Source organism: Piliocolobus tephrosceles, chromosome 11 (genome assembly GCF_002776525.5).
Source record: "Piliocolobus tephrosceles isolate RC106 chromosome 11, ASM277652v3, whole genome shotgun sequence".
Taxonomy (NCBI): Eukaryota; Metazoa; Chordata; class Mammalia; order Primates; family Cercopithecidae; genus Piliocolobus; species Piliocolobus tephrosceles.
In genome coordinates this window covers 22,479,985-22,496,802 of record NC_045444.1, presented here as the reverse complement: position 1 = coordinate 22,496,802, position 16,818 = coordinate 22,479,985, and positions in this window count along the sequence as shown.

Genomic DNA, 16,818 nt, shown 5'->3' with positions numbered 1-16,818 from the left:
TGAGAAAAGAGTTATAACTCCCTGAGTGGAATACATACATCACAAAGTAGTTTCTCAGAAAGCTTATCTCTAGTTTTTATCTGAAGATATCTCCAATTCCACTGTAGGCCTGAGTGTGCTCCCGAACATCCCTTCGCGGATATGTGCATGACTGAGTTACCAAGCAGCGAAATACAATTAAAATTTTAACTATGCCAGACAAATAATTATATCTAACACAAAGCAGTTACACAGAAATCTTCTTTCCAGTTTTGTCTGAGGATATTTCCTTTTTCACCATAGCCTTCCCTATACACCAGAATATCTGTTTCGTAGCTCTTTCTCCAAGAGAGATTCCGGAATCCTCTAGGTGAAGAAAGGTATATTTATGTGAGTGGAATGCAAACATCACAAAGCAGCTCCTCAGAAAGCTTCTCTCCAGTTTCTATCTGAAGACGTTTCCTTTCTCACCATAAGCTTCAAAGCCCTCCAGAATATCACTTCACAGTCTAAACAAAAACAGTGTCATGATACAGCTCAATGAAAAGAGAAGCTTAACTGTGTGAGCAGAATTCACATGACACAGAGCAGTTTCACAGCAAGCTTCCTTCTGGTTTCTCTCTGAGGTTATTTCTTTTTCTGGATATTCTAAGGAGCATTTCCAAATGATCTTTCTCTGATTCCACTGAAACAGTGATTTGAAACTGCTCAATCCAAAGAATGATTTAACTCTATTAGATGAATACAAACATCACAAAAGAGGTGTGCAGAAACCTTCTCTCCAAAGTTCGATGGAAGACATTTCCTTGCCTCACACAGGCCTCCGGTCGCCACTTACTATCCCTTCACAGAACCCTCAAAGACCGAATTTCAACCTGGGAAATATAGAGTAAGCTTTAACTCTGTGAAAAGAATGGACATGTCTGAGAGTAGTTTCCTTGAGTGCTTCTTTCTGTTTTTTATTATACGCCATTTCACTTTTTGCCATAGTCTTCAATGTGCTCCAAATATCATTCTTATGGTAATATAGGAAAAGTGTTCAAACTGTGCCTTATGAGAAGACAGTTATAACTCCCTGAGTGGAATGCACACATCATCAAGCCGTTTCTCAGAAAGCTTCTCTCCAGTTTTTATCTGAGTATATTTCTTATTTCACCATTGGCCCAAATGTGATCCCAAATACTCCTTCATGGATCCATCCACGGGAGAGTATCCAAGCTGCGTACTGTAAAGAAAGATTCATCTATGTGAGATGAATAAACATAGTAAAAAGCAGATTCACAGAAAGCTTCTTTCCAGTTTTTATCTGAAGATATTTCCTTTTTCACCATAGTCCAGAATGTGCTCCGGTAGGTCTTTTCGTGGGTCCGTTCATGAAAGTTTTCAAGCTGTGTAATGTAAAGAAAGCTTTATCTATGGGAGATGATTACACATATCACAGAGTAGTTTTTGAGAAAGCTTCTTTCCAGTTTTTGTCTGAGGCTATTTACCTTTTCATCATTGGCATCAACATGCTCCGGAATATCACTTGGTACCGGTTTCTCGAAAAGGGTTTCCCCGACGCTGTATAAGAAGAGAGGCATAAGAGGGTGATTGGAATGCACACGTCACAAAGCAGTTCCTCAGTTCCTCAGAAAGCTTCTCTCCAGTTTCGGTGTGAACATATTTCCTTTTTCACCATTAGCCTCAAAGTGCTCCCGAATATCCCATCACATGCTAGACATACACAGGGCTGGAAAACTGCTCAGTGAAAAGAGAGGCTTAACTGCACGAGAGGAATTAAGACAACACAGGGCAGTTTCACAAAGGGCTTCCTTCTGGATTTTACCTGAGGGTATTTCTTTCTCCATATTCTAAGGATCGTTCCCAAATGTCCTTCCTCAGATTCCACAAAAGCAGTGATTTCATGCTGCTCAATCCAAAGAATGGTTTAACTAAGGAGACAAATAAACACATCGCCAAGCAGTTGCTCAGAACGTTTGTCTGCAGGTTTCATCAGAAGACGTTTCCTGGCTCACCACAAGCCTCTGGGCGTCACTAAATATGCCTTCACAGATTCTTCAAAGATAGAGTTTCTAAACTGGGCAACATAGAGTTAGCATTAACCCCTGTGAAGTGAATGCACATATCAGAGAGCAGATTCTTGGAACGCTTCTTCCTCGATTTTATTTCAGTATATTTCACTGTTCGTCATAGTCCTCCATGCTTTCCAGAATATCAATTTTTCAGTTTCACAGGAACAGTATGAAAACACTTCCTTGTGAGAAAAGAGGTATAACTCCCTGAGTGGAATGCATACATCACAAAGTAGGTTCTCAGAAAGCTTCTATCCAGTTTTTATCTGAAGATATCTCCTCTTTCACCGTAGGCCTGAATGTGCTCCTGAGTGTCCCTTCGCGGATCTGTGCGTGACAAGAGTTTCCAAACTGTGTAATATATTTAGAGTTTTTTTTTTTTTTTTTTGAGACAGAGTCTCGCTCTGTCGTCCAGGCTGGAGTGCAGTGGCCGGATCTCAGCTCACTGCAAGCTCCGCCTTCCAGGTTTACACCATTCTCCTGCCTCAGCCTCCCAAGTAGCTGGGACTACAGGTGCCCGCCACCTCGCCCGGCTAGTTTTTTGTATTTTTTAGTAGAGACGGGGTTTCACAGTGTTAGCCAGGATGGTCTCGATCTCCTGACCTCGTGATCCGCCCATCTCGGCCTCCCAAAGTGCTGGGATTACAGGCTTGAGCCACCGCGCCCGGCCTATATTTAGAGTTTTAACTATGCAAAACGACTGAATATATCTAATGCAAAGCAGTTTCCCAGAAATCTTCTTTCCAGTTTTTGTCTAAGGATATTTCCTTTTTCACCATAGTCAACACTATACTTCCGAATATCTCTTGGTAGCTTTTTCTCCAAAAGGGATTCTTGAATCCTCAAGGTATATTTCTGTGAGTGGAATGCACACGTCACAAAGCAGCTCCTCAGAAAGCTTCTCTCCAGTCTCTATCTGAAGACGTTTCCTTTCTCACCATAAGCCTCAAAGCCCTCCAGAATATCCCTTCGCAGTCTAAACAAAGATAGTGTTATGATACAGCTCAATGAAAAGAGAAACTTAACTGTGTGAGCGGAATTCACGTGACACAGAGCAGTTTTACAGAAAGCTTCCTTCTGTTTTCTATCTGAGGTTATTTCTTTTTCAGGATATTCTAAAGAGCATTTGCAAATGTCCTTTCTCAGATTCCACAGAAACAGTGATTTCAAACTGCTCAATCCAAAGAATGATTTAACTCTATGAGATGAAAACAAACATCACAAAAGAGTTACGCAGAAAACTTCTCACCGATTTTCGATTTAAGACATTTCCTTGCCTCACACTGGCCTCCGGTCACCACTTACTATCGCTTCGCAGAAACCTCAAAGACCGACTTTCAAACTGGGAAATGTAGAGTTAGCTTTAACCCTGTGAAAAGAATGGACATTTCAGAGAGCAGTTTCTTCGAGTGTTTCTTTCTGTTTTTTATTGGACGTCATTTCACTACTTGTCATAGTCTTCAAAGTGCTCCGAATATCACTCTTTTGGTTTTACAGGAACAGTGTTCAAACTGTGCCTTATGAGGTGAAAGTTATAAACCCTGAGTGGAATGCAGACATCGCCAAGCAGTTTCTCAGAAAACTTCCATCCTGATTTATCTGACTATATTTCCTCTTTCACCGTAGATCCGAATGTGATCCCAAATATCCATTCGCAGATCCATCCACACGGGAGTTAACAAGCTGCGTAATGTAAAGAATGTTTCAACTATGTGAGATGAATAAATAAAGGAAAAAAACAGATTCACAGAAAGCTTCTTTGTAGTTTTTATCTGAAGATATTTCCTTTTTCTCCATAGTCCAAAGGTGCTCCCGAAGGTCCCTTCGTGGATCTGTCCATGAGAGTTTCCAAGCTGTGTAAAGAAAGCTTTATCTATGGGAGATGATTACACATATCACAGAGTAGTTTCCTAGAAGTCTTCTTTCCAGTTTTTTTCTGAGGCTATTTCCCTTACCATCATTGGCATCAAAATGCTCCCGAATATCACTTGGTACCTGTTTCTCCAAAAGGGTTTCCCCAACGCTGTATAAGAAGGGAGGTATAAAACTGTGAATGGAATGCACACGTCACAAAGCAGTTCCTCAGAAAGCTTCTCTCCAGTTTCAGTCTGAACATATTTCCTTTTTCACTGTTAGCCTCAAAGTGCTCCTGAATATCCAATCACATGCTAAACATACATAGGACTAGAAAACTGCTCAATGAAAAGAGAGGCTTATCTGATAGAGAGGAATTAAGACGACACAGAGAGCAGTTTTACGGAAAGCTTCTTTCTGGATTTTACCTGAGGATATTTCTTTCTCCGTATTCGAAGGTTCATTCCCAAATGTTCTTCTTCAGATTCCACAAAAACAGTCATTTCATGCTGCTCAATCCAAAGAATGGTTAAACTCTATGAGACGAATACACACATCGCAAAGCAGTTGCGCAGAACGTTTCTCTGCAGGTCTCATCCGAAGACGTTTCCTTGCTCACCACAAGCCTCCAGGCTTCACTAAATATCCCTTCACAGATTGTTGAAAGACAGAGTGTTGAAACTGAGCAGCATAAAGTAAGCATTAACTCTGTGAAGTGAATGCACATATCAGAGAGTAGATTCGTGGAACGCTTCTTCCTAGATTTTATTTCAGTATATTTAACTAATCACCATAGTCCTCAATGTGTTCTGAAATATCACTTTTTCGGTTTCACAGGAACAGTGTTTAAACACTGCCTTGTGAGGAAAGAGGTAGAACTCCCTGAGTGGAATGCATACATCACAAATTAGTTTTCTGAAAGCTTCTATCCAGTTTTTATCTGAAGATATCTCCTCTTTCCCCATAGGCCTGAATGTGCCCACGAAAGCTTCTCTCCAGTTTTTATCTGAGTATATTTCTTATTTCACCATTGGTGCAAATGTGATCCCAAATACTCCTTCGTGGATCCATCCACGGGAGAGTTTCCAAGCTGCATACTCTAAAGAAAGCTTCATCTATGTGAGATGAATAAACATAGAAAAAAGCAGATTCACAGAAAGCTTGTTTCCAGTTTTTATCTGAAGATATTTCCTTTTTCACCATAGTCCAGAATGTGCTGCCTAAGGTCCCTTCCTGGATCCGCCCATGACAGTTTCCAAACTGCGTAATGTAAAGAAAGCTTCATCTATGTGAGATGATTACACATATCACAGAGTAGTTTCCTAGAAAGCTTCTTTCCAGTTTTTGTCTGAGGCTATTTCCCTTTTCATCATCAGCATCAACATGCTCCTGAATATCACCTGGTACATGTTTCTACAAAAGGGTTTCCCTGACCCTGTATGAGAAGAGAGGTATAACACTGTGATTGGAATGCACACGTCACAAAGCAGTTCCTCAGAAAGCTTCTCTCCAGTTTCAGTCTGAACCAATTTCCTTTTTCACCATTAGCTTCAAAATGCTCCCTAATATCCCATCTCACGCTAAACATACACAGGGCTAGAAAACTCCTCAGTGAAAAGGGAGGCTTATCTGAGTGAGAGGAATTAAGACTAAACAGAGCAGTTTCACAGAAAGCTTCTTCTGGATTTTACCTGAGGATATTTCTTTCTCCATATTCTAAGGATTTTTCCCAAATGTCCTCCCTCAGATTCCACAAAAACAGTGATTTTAAGCTGCTCAATCCAAACAATGGTTTAACTCTAGGAGAGGAATACTCACATCGCAAAGCAGTTGCTCAGAACCTTTCTCTGCAGGTTTCATCGGAACATGTGTCCTTGATGTCCACAAGCCTCCGGGCATCAATAAATATCCATTCACAAATTCTTCAAAGACAGAGTTTCGATACTGGGCAACATAGAGTAAGCATTAACTCCGTGAAGTGAATGCACATATCACAGAGCAGATTCTTGGAACGCTTCCTCCTCGATTTTATTTCAGTACATTTCACTGCTCGCCATAGTCTTCAAGACATTCCAAAATATTACTTTTTCGGTTTCACAAAACAGTGTTCAAATGCTGCCTTGTGGGAAAAGAGCCATAACTCCCTGAATGGAATGCACACATCACAAAGTAGTTTCTCAGAAAGCTTCTATCCAGTTTTTACCTGAAGATATCTCCTCTTTCACCATAGGCGTGAATGTGCTCCCGAACGTCCCTTCACAGATCTGTGTGTGACGGAGTATGCAAACTACGTAATATAATTAGTTTTAAGTATGTGAGATGAACAAACATATCTAACGCCAAACAGTTTCACAGAAATCTTCTTTCCATTTTTTGTCTGAGGATATTTCCTGTTTCATTATAGCCTTCCCTATACTCCTGAATTTCTGTTTTGTGGCTTTTTCTCTAAAAGGGATTCCGGAATCCCCTAGGAGAAGAAAGGTATATTTCTGTGAGTGGAATGCACACGTCACAAAACAGCTTCTCAGAAATCTTCTCTCCAGTTTCTATCTGAAGACGTTTCCTTTCTCACCCTAAGCCTCAGCCCTCTAAAATATCACTTTGCAGACTAAAGAAAACAGTGTTATGATACTGTTCTATGAAAAGGGAAGCTTAACTGTGTGAGCGGAATTCATGAGACACAGAGCAGTTTCACAGAAAGCTTCCTTCTGCTTTCTCTCTGAGGTTATTTCTTTCTCAGGATGTTCTAAAGAGCGTTTCCAAATGTCCTTTCTCAGATCCACAGAAACAGTGATTTCCAACTGCTCAATCCAAACAATGATTTAACTCTATGGGATGATTACAAACATCACAAAAGAGTTGCGCAGAAAGCTTCTCTCTGATTTTCGATGGAATACATTTCCTTGACTCATACAGGACTCTGGTTGCCACATACTATCCCTTCGCAGAACTCTGAAAGACCTACTTTCAAACTGGGAAATGGGGAGTAATCTTTAACCCTGTAAAAAGAATGGACATGTCAGAGAGCAGTTTCTTCGAGTGCTTCTTTCTTTTTTTGATTGCAATGATATTTCACTTTTTGCCCTAGTCTTCAATGTGCGCTGAATATCTCTCTTTTGGTTTTAAAGGAAAAGTGTTTAAACTGAATCTTATGAGAAGAAAGTTATAACTCCCTGCATGGAATACACACAGAAACAAGCAGTTTTTCAGAAAGCTTCTCTCCAGTTTTTATCTGACTATATTTGCTATTTCACAATAGGCCCTAATGTGATCCCAAATATCCCTTCACAGATCCATCCACGAGGCATTTTCCAAGGTGCGTAAAGAAAGATTTATTTATGTGAGATGAATTAACATAGCAAAAAGCAGATTCACAGAAAACTTCTTTCCAGTTTTTATCTGAAGATATTTCCTTTTTCACCATAGTCCAAAATTTGCTCCCGAAGGTCCCTTCATGGATCTGTCCATGACAGTTTCCAAGCTGCAAAATGTAAAGAAAGCTTTATCGATGTGAGATGATTACACATATCACAGAGAAGTTTCCTAGAAAGCTTCTTTCCTGTTTTTGTCTGACACTACTTCCCTTTTCACCATCGGCATCAACATGCTCCCGAATATCACTTGGTAGCTGTTTCTCCAAATGGGTTTCCCTGACGATGCTGTATGAGAAGAGAGGTATAACACGGTGACTTGAATGCACACGGCATGAAGCAGTTCCTCGGAAAGCTTCTCTCCAGTTTTGGTCTGATCATATTTCCTTTTTCACTGTAAGCCTCAAAGTGCTCCTGAATATCCCATCAAACGCTAAACATACACAGGGCTAGAAAACTGTTCAATGAAAAGAGAGGCTTATCTGAATGAGAGGAATTATGACAACACAGAGCAGTTTCACAGAAAGCTAACTTCTGGATTTTACCTGATGATATTTCTTTCTCCATATTTTAAGGATCATCCCCAAATGTCCTTCTGCAGATTCCACAAAAACAATGATTTCAAGCTGCTCAATCCAAAGAATGGTTTAACTCTAGGAGAGGAATACACACATTGCAAAGCAGTTGCTCAGAACGTCTCTGCAGTTTTCATTGGAAGACGTTTCCTCGCTCACGACAAGCCCCCAGAAGTCACTAAATATCACTTCACAGATTCTTCAAAGACAGAGTTTCGAAACTGGGCAACATAGAGTAAGCATTAATTCTGTGAAGTGAAAGCACGTATCAGAGAGCAGATTTTTCAAACAATTTTTCCTCGATTTTATTTCAGTATATTTCACTATTCACCATAGTCCTAAATGCGTTCTGAAATATCACATTTTGGGTTTCTCAGGAACAGTGTTCACACACTGCTTTGTGTGAAAAGAGGTATAACTCCCTGAGTGGACTGCATACATCACAAAGTAGTTTCTCGGAAAGCTTGTATCCAGTTTTTGTCTGAAGATATCTCCTCTTTCACCGTAGGCCTGAATGTGCTCCTGAACCTCCCTTTGTGGATCTTTACATGACAGAGTTTCCAAATGGTGCAATATAAATAAAGTTTTAACTATGCGAGACGAATGAATTTGTCTAACACAAAGCACTTTCACAGAAATCTTCATTCCAATTTATGTCAGAGCATGCTTCCCTTTTCACCATAGTCTTCCATATACACCCGAATGTCTGTTTTGTAGTTTTTTCTAGAAAAAAGTTTCCAGAATCCTCTAGGAAAAGAAATGTGTATTTCTGTGGGTAGAATGCACATGTCACAAAGCACCTCCTCAGAAAGCTTTTCTCCAGATTCTATCTGAAGACATTTCCTTTCTCACCATAAGCCTCAAGGCCCTCCAGATTATCCCTTCAAAGACTAAACCAAAACAATGTTATGATACAGCTAAATGAAAAGAGAAGCTTAACTGTGTGAGTGGAATTCATGTGACACAGAGCAATTTCACAGAAAGGTTCCTCTGGTCTCTCTTTGAGGTTATTTTTTTTTTTCAGGATATTCTAAAGAGCGTTTCCAAATGCCCTTTCTCAGATTCCACAGAAACAGTGATTTCAAACCGCTCAATCCAAATAATGATTTAATGCTATGAGATGAATGCAAGCATCACAAAAGAGATGCTCAGAAGGCTTCTGTCCAATTTTCGATTCAAGTCATCTCCTTGCCTCAAACAGGCCTCTGAGTGCCACTTACGATCCCTTCACAGAACCCTGAACGACCGACTTTCAAACTGGGAAACCAAGAATAATCTTTATCCCTGTGAAAAGAATGGACATGTCAGAGAGCAGTTTCTTCGAGTGCTTCTTTCTGTTTTTTATGTGATGACATTTCACTTTTTGCCATAGTCTTCAATGTGTTCCGAATATCACTTTTGGTTTTACAATAACAGTGTTCAAACTGCCTTATGAGAAGAAAGTTGTATCTCCCTGAGTGGAATGCACACATCACCAAGCAGTTCCTCGGGAAGATTCTCTCCAGTTTCGGTCTGAACATATTTTCTTTTCCACCGTTAGCCTCAAAGGGCTCCCGAATATCCCATCACATTCTAAACATACACAAGGGTATAAGAAAATGTGGCACATATACACCATGGAATACTATGCAGCCATAAAAAAGGATGAGTTTGCGTCCTTTGTAGGGACATGGATGCAGCTGGAAACCATCATTCTTAGCAAACTATCACAAGAAGAGAAAGTCAAACACCGCATGTTCTCACTCATGGGTGGGAACTGAACAATGAGATCACTTGGATTCGGGAAGTGGAACATCACACACTGGGGCATATCATGGGGAGGGGGGAGGGGGAGGGATTGCATTGGGGAGTTATACCTGATATAAATGATGAATTGATGGGTGCTGATGAGTTGATGGGTGCAGCACACCAACATGGCACAAGTATACATATGTAACAAACTTGCATGTTATGCACATGTACCCTAAAAGTTAAAGTATAATAAAAATAAATAAATAAAATAAAATAAAATAATCTTAAAAAAAAAAAACAGAGAGGCTTATCTGAGTGAGAGGAATTAAGACGACACAGAGTAGTTTCACAGACAGCTTCCTTCTGCATTTTACCTGAGGGTATTTCTTTCTCCATATTCTGAGGATCGTTCCCAAATGTCCTTCCTCAGATGCCACAAAAACAGTGATTTCAAGCTGCCCAATCCAAAGAATGGTTTAACTCTATAAGAGTAATACACACATCGCAAAGCAGTTGCTCAGATCATTTCTCTGCAGGTTTCATTGGAAGACGTTTCCTCACTCACCACAAGCCTCCAGGCGTCACTAAATATCCCTTCACAGATTCTTCAAAGACAGAGTTTCGATACTGGGCAACATAGAGTAAGCATTAACTCTGTGAAGTGAATGCATATATCAGAGAGCAGAATCTTAGAACGCTTCTTCCTCGATTTTATTTCAGTATATTTCACTATTCGCCTTAGTGCTCAATGCGTTCTGAAATATCACTTTTTCGGTTTCATAGGAAGAGTGTTCAACCACTGCCTTGTGAGAAAAGAGGTATAACTCCCTGAGTTGAATGCATACATCACCAGGTAGTGTGTAAGAAAGCTTCTATCCAGTTTTTCTCTGAAGATATCTCCTCTTTCTCCGAAGGCCTGAATGTGCTCCCAAACATCCCTTCGCAGATCGGTGCGTGACGGAGTTTCCGAACTGAGTAATATAATTAAAGTTTTTCCTATGCTAGATGAATAAACGTATCTAACAGAAAGCAGTTTCACAGAATTCTTTCCAGTTTTTGTCTGAGCATATTACCTTTTTCACCATAGCATTCCCTATACTCCTGAATATCTGTTTTGTAGCTTTTTCTACAAAAGAGATTCCAGAATCCTCTAGGAGAAGAAAAGTATAATTCTGTGAGTGGAATGCACATGTCACAAAGCAGCTCCTCAGAAACCTTCTCTCCAGTCTCCATCGGAAGATGTTTCCTTTCTCACCATAAGCCTCAAAGCCCTCCAGAATATCTTTTTGCAGACTAAATAAAAACAGTGTTATGATGCAGCTCAATGAAAGGAGAAGCTTAACTGTGTGAAGCTTAAGCTTATTCTGCGAGCAGAATTCATGTGACACAGAGCAGTTTCACAGAAAGCTTCCTTCTGGTTTCTCTCTGAGGTTATTTCTTTTTCAGGATATTCTAAAGAGCGTTTCCAAATGTCCTTTCTCAGATTCCATAGGAACAGTGATTTCAAACTGCTCATTCTAAAGAATCACTTAACTCTATGAGATGAATACATACATCACACAACAGTTGTGCAGAAAGCTTCTCTCCAATTTTCGAAGAAGGATATTTCCTTGCTTGACACAAAATTCCGGTTGCCACTTACTATCCCTTCGTAGAACCCTCAAAGACAACCCTTCAAACTAGGAAATGTAGAGTATTCTTTAACCCAGTGAAAAAAATGGACATATGAGAGAGCAGTTTTTTCGAGTGATTCTTTCTGTTTTTTAATGGACGACATTTCACTTTTTGCCATAGTCTTCAATGTGCTCCGAATATCACTCTTTTGGTTTTATAGGAACAGTGTTCAAACTGTGCCTTATGAGAAGAAATTTATAACCCCCTGAGTGGAATGCACACGTCACCAAGCAGTTTCTCAGAAAGTTTCTCTCCAGCTTTTATCTGACTATATTTCATATTTCACCATAGGCCAGAATGTGATCCCAAATATCCCTTCGCAGATCCATCCACGAGGGAGTTTCCAAGCTGCGTAATGTGAAGAAAGCTTCAACTATGTGAGATGAATAAACATGACAAAAAGCAGATTCACACAAAGCTTCTTTCCAGTTTTTATCTGAAGATATTTCCTTTTTCACCATAGTCCAGAATGTGCTCTCGAAAGTCCCTTCGTGGATCTGTCCATGACAGTTTCCAAGCTGCCTAATGTAAAGAAAGCTTCATCTACGTATTTCAAGATACATTTATCTAGATGATTACACATATCACAGAGTAGTTTCCTATAACGCTTCTTTCCAGTTTTCGTCTGAGGCTATGTCCCTTTTCACCATCAGCATCAACATTCTCCCGAATATCACTTGGTACCTGTTTCTCCAAGAAGGTTTCCCTGACGCTGTATGAGAAGAGAGATATAACATTGTGAGTTTAAAGCACATGTCACAAAGCAGTTCCTCAGAAATTTTTTCTCCGTTTTCGGTCTGAACATATTTCTTTTTTCACCGTTAGCCTCAAAGTGCTCCCAAATATCCCCTCACACGCTAAACATACACAGAGGTAGAAAACAGCTCAATGAAAAGAGCTTAAAGAAGTGAGAGTAATTAAGACGACAAAGAGCGGTTTCACAGAAAGCTTCCTACTGGATTTTTCCTCAGGATATTTCGTTCTCCATATTCTAAAGATCGTTCCCAAATGTCCTTCCTCAGATTCCACAAAAACAGTGTTTTCAAGCTGCTCAATCCAAACAATGGTTTAACTCTATGAGTTGAATACACACATTGCAAAGCAGTGGCTCAGAACGTTTCTGTGCAGGTTTCATCGGAAAGTGTTTCCTCACTCATCACAAGTCTCCAGGCGTCACTAAATATCCCTTCCCAGAATCTTCAAAGACAGAGATTCAAAACTGGGCAACATAGAGTAAGCATTAACTCTGTGAACTGAGTGCACATATCAGAGAGAAGATCCTTGAAACGCTTCTTCCACGATTTTATTTCACTATATTTCACTCTTCGCCATAGTCCACAATGCGTTCCGAAATATCACCTTTTCGGTTTCACAGGAACAGTGTTCAGACACTGCCTTGTGAGATAAGAGGTATAACCCCCTGAGTGGAATGCATACATCACATAGTAGTTTCTCAGAAAGCTTCTATCCAGTTTTTATCTGAAGATATCTCCTCTTTCACCGTAGGCCTTAATGTGTCTCCGAACGTCCCTTCACGAATCTGTGCATGACGCAGCTTCCAAACTGCATAATATAATTAAAGTTTAACTATGTGAGACGAATAAATATATCTAACACAAAGCAGTTTCACAGAAATCTTCTTTCCAGTTTTTTTTCTGAGAATATTTCCTTTTTCACCATAGTCGTCGCTGTACTCCCTAATATCTCTTGGTAGCTTTTTCTCCAAAAGGGATTCCGGAATCCTCTAGGAGAAGAAAGGTATATTTCTGTGAGTGGAATGCACACGTCACAAAGCAGCTCCTCAGAAAGCTTCTCTCCAGTCTCTATCTGAAGACGTTTCCTTTCTCACCATAAGCCTCAAAGCCCTCCAGAATATCCCTTCGCAGACTAAACAAAAACAGTGTTATGATACAGCTCAATGAAAAGAGAAGCTTAACTGTGTGAGCAGAATTCACTTGACACAGAGCAGTTTGACAGAATGCTTCCTTCTGGTTTCTCTCTGAGGTTTTTTTCTTTTTCAGGATATTCTAAGAAGCGTTTCCAAATGTCCTTTCTGAGATTATACAGAAATAGTCATTTCAAACTGCTCATTCCAAAGAATTATTTACCGCTATGAGATAAATACAAACATCACATAAGAGTAGCTCAGAAACCGTTGCTCCACTTTTTGATGGAGGAACTTTTCCTTGCTTAACACAGAATTCCAGTTGCCAGTTACTATCCCTTCACAAAACCCTCAAAGACCACCTTTCTAAATGGGAAACGTAGAGTAAGCTTTACCCTGTGAAAAGCATGGACATTTGAGAGCAGTTTCTCTGGGTGCTTCTTTCTGTTTTTTATTGGACGCCATTTCACTTTTTGCCATAGTCTTCAAACTGCTCAGAATATCGCTCTTTTGGTTTCACTGGAACAGTGTTCAAACCGTGCTTTATGAGAAGAAAGTTATAACTCCCTGGGTGGAATGCACACATCACCAAGCAGTTTCTCAAAATGTTTCTCTCCAGTTTTTATCTGACTATATTTGCGATTTCACCATTGTCCCGAATGTGATCCCAGATATCCCTTCGCGAATCCATCCCCAAGGGAGTATCCAAGCTGCGTAATGCAAGAAACCTTCATCTATGTGAGATAAATAAACGTATCAAAAAGCAGATTCACAGAAAGGTTCTTTCTAGTTTTTATCTAAAGATATTTCCTTTTTCACCATAGTCCAAAATGTGCTCTTGAAGCTCACTTCGTGTATCCGTCCATTACAGTTTCCAAACTGCATAATGTAAACAAAGTTTATCTATGTGAGATGATTAAACATATCACAGAGTAGTTTCCTAGAAAGCTTCTTTCCAGTTTTTGACTGAGGCTACTTCCCTTTTCACCATTGGCACCAACATGTTCCCAAATATCACTTGGTACCTGTTTCTCCAAAAGGGTTTCCCTGATGCTGCATGAAAAGAGAGGTATACCACTGTCACTAGAATGCAAACGTCACAAAGCAGTTCCTCAGAAAGCTTCTCTCCAGTTTCGGTCTGAACATATTTCCTTTTTGATCTTTAGCCTCAAAGTGCTCCCAATTATCCCGTCACACGCTAAACATACACAGGGCTAGAAAACTGCTCAATGAATAGAGAGGCTTATCTGAGTGAGAGGAATTAAGACGACACTGATCAGTTTCACAGAACGCTCCCTTCTGGATTTTACCTGAGGGTATTTCTTTCTCCATATTCTAAGGATCGTTCTCAAAAGTCCCTCCTCAGATGCCACAAAAACAGTGATTTCAAGCTGCTCAATACAAAGAATGCTTTACCTCTATGAGACGAATACACACATCACAAAGCAGTTGCTCAGAACGTTTCTCTGCAGGTTTCATCAGAACGTTTCCTGGCTCACCACAATCCTCCGGGCGTCACTAAATATCCTTTCACAGATTCTTGAAAAAAAGAGTTTCAATGCTGCGCAACATAGAGTAAGCATTAACTCTGTGAAGTGAATGCACATATCAGCGAGCAGATTCTTGGAACGCTTCTTCCTCGATTTCATTTCAGTGTATTGCACTATTCGCCATAGTCTTCCATGCGTTCTGAAATACCACTTTTTCAGTTTCACAGGAAACGTGTTCAAACACTGCGTTCTGAGAAAAGTGGTATAACTCCCTGAGTGGAATGCATACATTGCAAAGTAGTTTCTCAGAAAGCTTCTATCCACTTTTTATCTGAACATATCACCTCTTTCTTCATAGGCCTGAATGTGCTCCTGATTGTCCCCTTGCAGATCTGTACATGATGGAGTTTCCCAACTGTGTGATATAGTTAAAGTTTTAACTATGCAAGATGAATAAATATATCTAACACAAAGCAGTTTCACAGAAATCTTCTTTCCAGTTTTCATCTGAGGATATTTCATTTTTCACCACAGTCGTGGCTATACTCCCGAATATCTCTTGGTAGCTTTTCCTCCAAAAGGGATTCCGGAATCCTCTAGGAGAAGAAAGGTATATTTCTGTGAGTGGAATGCACATGTCACAAAGCAGCTCCTCAGAAAGTTTCTCTCCAATTTCTATCTGAAGACGTTTCCTTTCTCACCATAAGACTCAAAGTCCTCCAGAATATACCTTCGCAGCCTAAACAAAAACAGTGTTATGATACAGCTCAATGAAAAGAGAAGTTTAACTGCATGAGCGGAATTCACAAGACACAGAGCAGTTACACAGAAAGCTTACTTCTGATTTCTCTCTGAGGTTATTTCTTTTTCTAAAGAAATTTCTTTTTCTAAAGGGCCCTTCCAAATGTCCTTCTCAGATTCCACAGAAACAGTGATTTCAAACTGCTCAATTCAAAGAAAGATTTAACACTATGAGATGAACACAAACATCACAAAAGAGTTGCGCAGAAAGATTCTCCAATTTTTGATGGAAGACATTTCCTTGCCTCACACAGGCCTCCAGTCTCCAATTACTATCCCTTGGAAGAAACCTGAAACACTGACTTTCTAACTGGGAAATGTAGAGTAAGCTTAAACCCTGTGAAAAGAATGGACATGGCAGAGAGTAGTCTCTTCGTGTGCTTCTTTCTGTTTTTTATTGGACGGCATTTCACTTTTTGCCATAGTCTTCAATGTGCTCCGAATATCACTCTTTTGGTTTTACAGGAACAGTGTTCAAACTGTGCCTTATGAGAAGAAAGTTATAACTCCCTGAGTGGAATACCCTCATCACCATGCAGTTTCTCAGAAAGCTTCTCTGCAGCTTTTATGTGACTATATTTCCTATTTCACCATAGGCCAGAATGTGATCCCAAATATCCCTTCGCAGATCCATCCACGACAGAGCTCCAGGCTTCATAATGTAAAGAAAGCTTCATCTATGTGAGATGAATAAACATAGCAAAAAGCAGATTCAGAGAAAGCTTCTTTCCAGTTTTTATCTGAAGATATTTCCTTTTTCACCATCGTCCTGAATGTGCTCCCGAAGTTCCCTTCGTGGATCTGTCCATGACAGTTTCCCAGCTGAGCAATATAAAGAAAGCTTTACCTATGTGAGATGATTACACATATCACTGTGTAGGTTCATAGAAAGCTTCTTTCCAGTTTTTGTCTGAGGCTATTTCCCTTTTCACCACTGGCATCAACATACTCCCGAATATCACTTGGTACCTGTGTTTCCAAAATGATTTCCCCGATGCTGTATGAGATGAGAGGTGTAACACCGTGAGGGAAATGCATACGTCACAAAGCAGTTTCTCATAAAGCTGCTCTCCAGTTTTGATCTGACTATATTTGCTATTTCACCATAGGCCTCAATGTGATCCCAAATATCCCTTCGCGAATCCATCCATGAGGGAGTTTCCAAGCTGCGTAATGTAAAGAAAGCTTCATCTATGTGAGACGAATTAACATAGCAGAAAGCAGATTCATAGAAAGCTTCTTTCCAGTTTTTATCTGAAGACATTTCCTTTTTTACCATAGTCCATAATGTGCTCCCGAAGGTCCCTCCGTGGATCCGTCCAAGACAGATTCTAAGCTGTGTAATGTAAAGAAAGCTTTATCTATGTGAGATGATTACACATA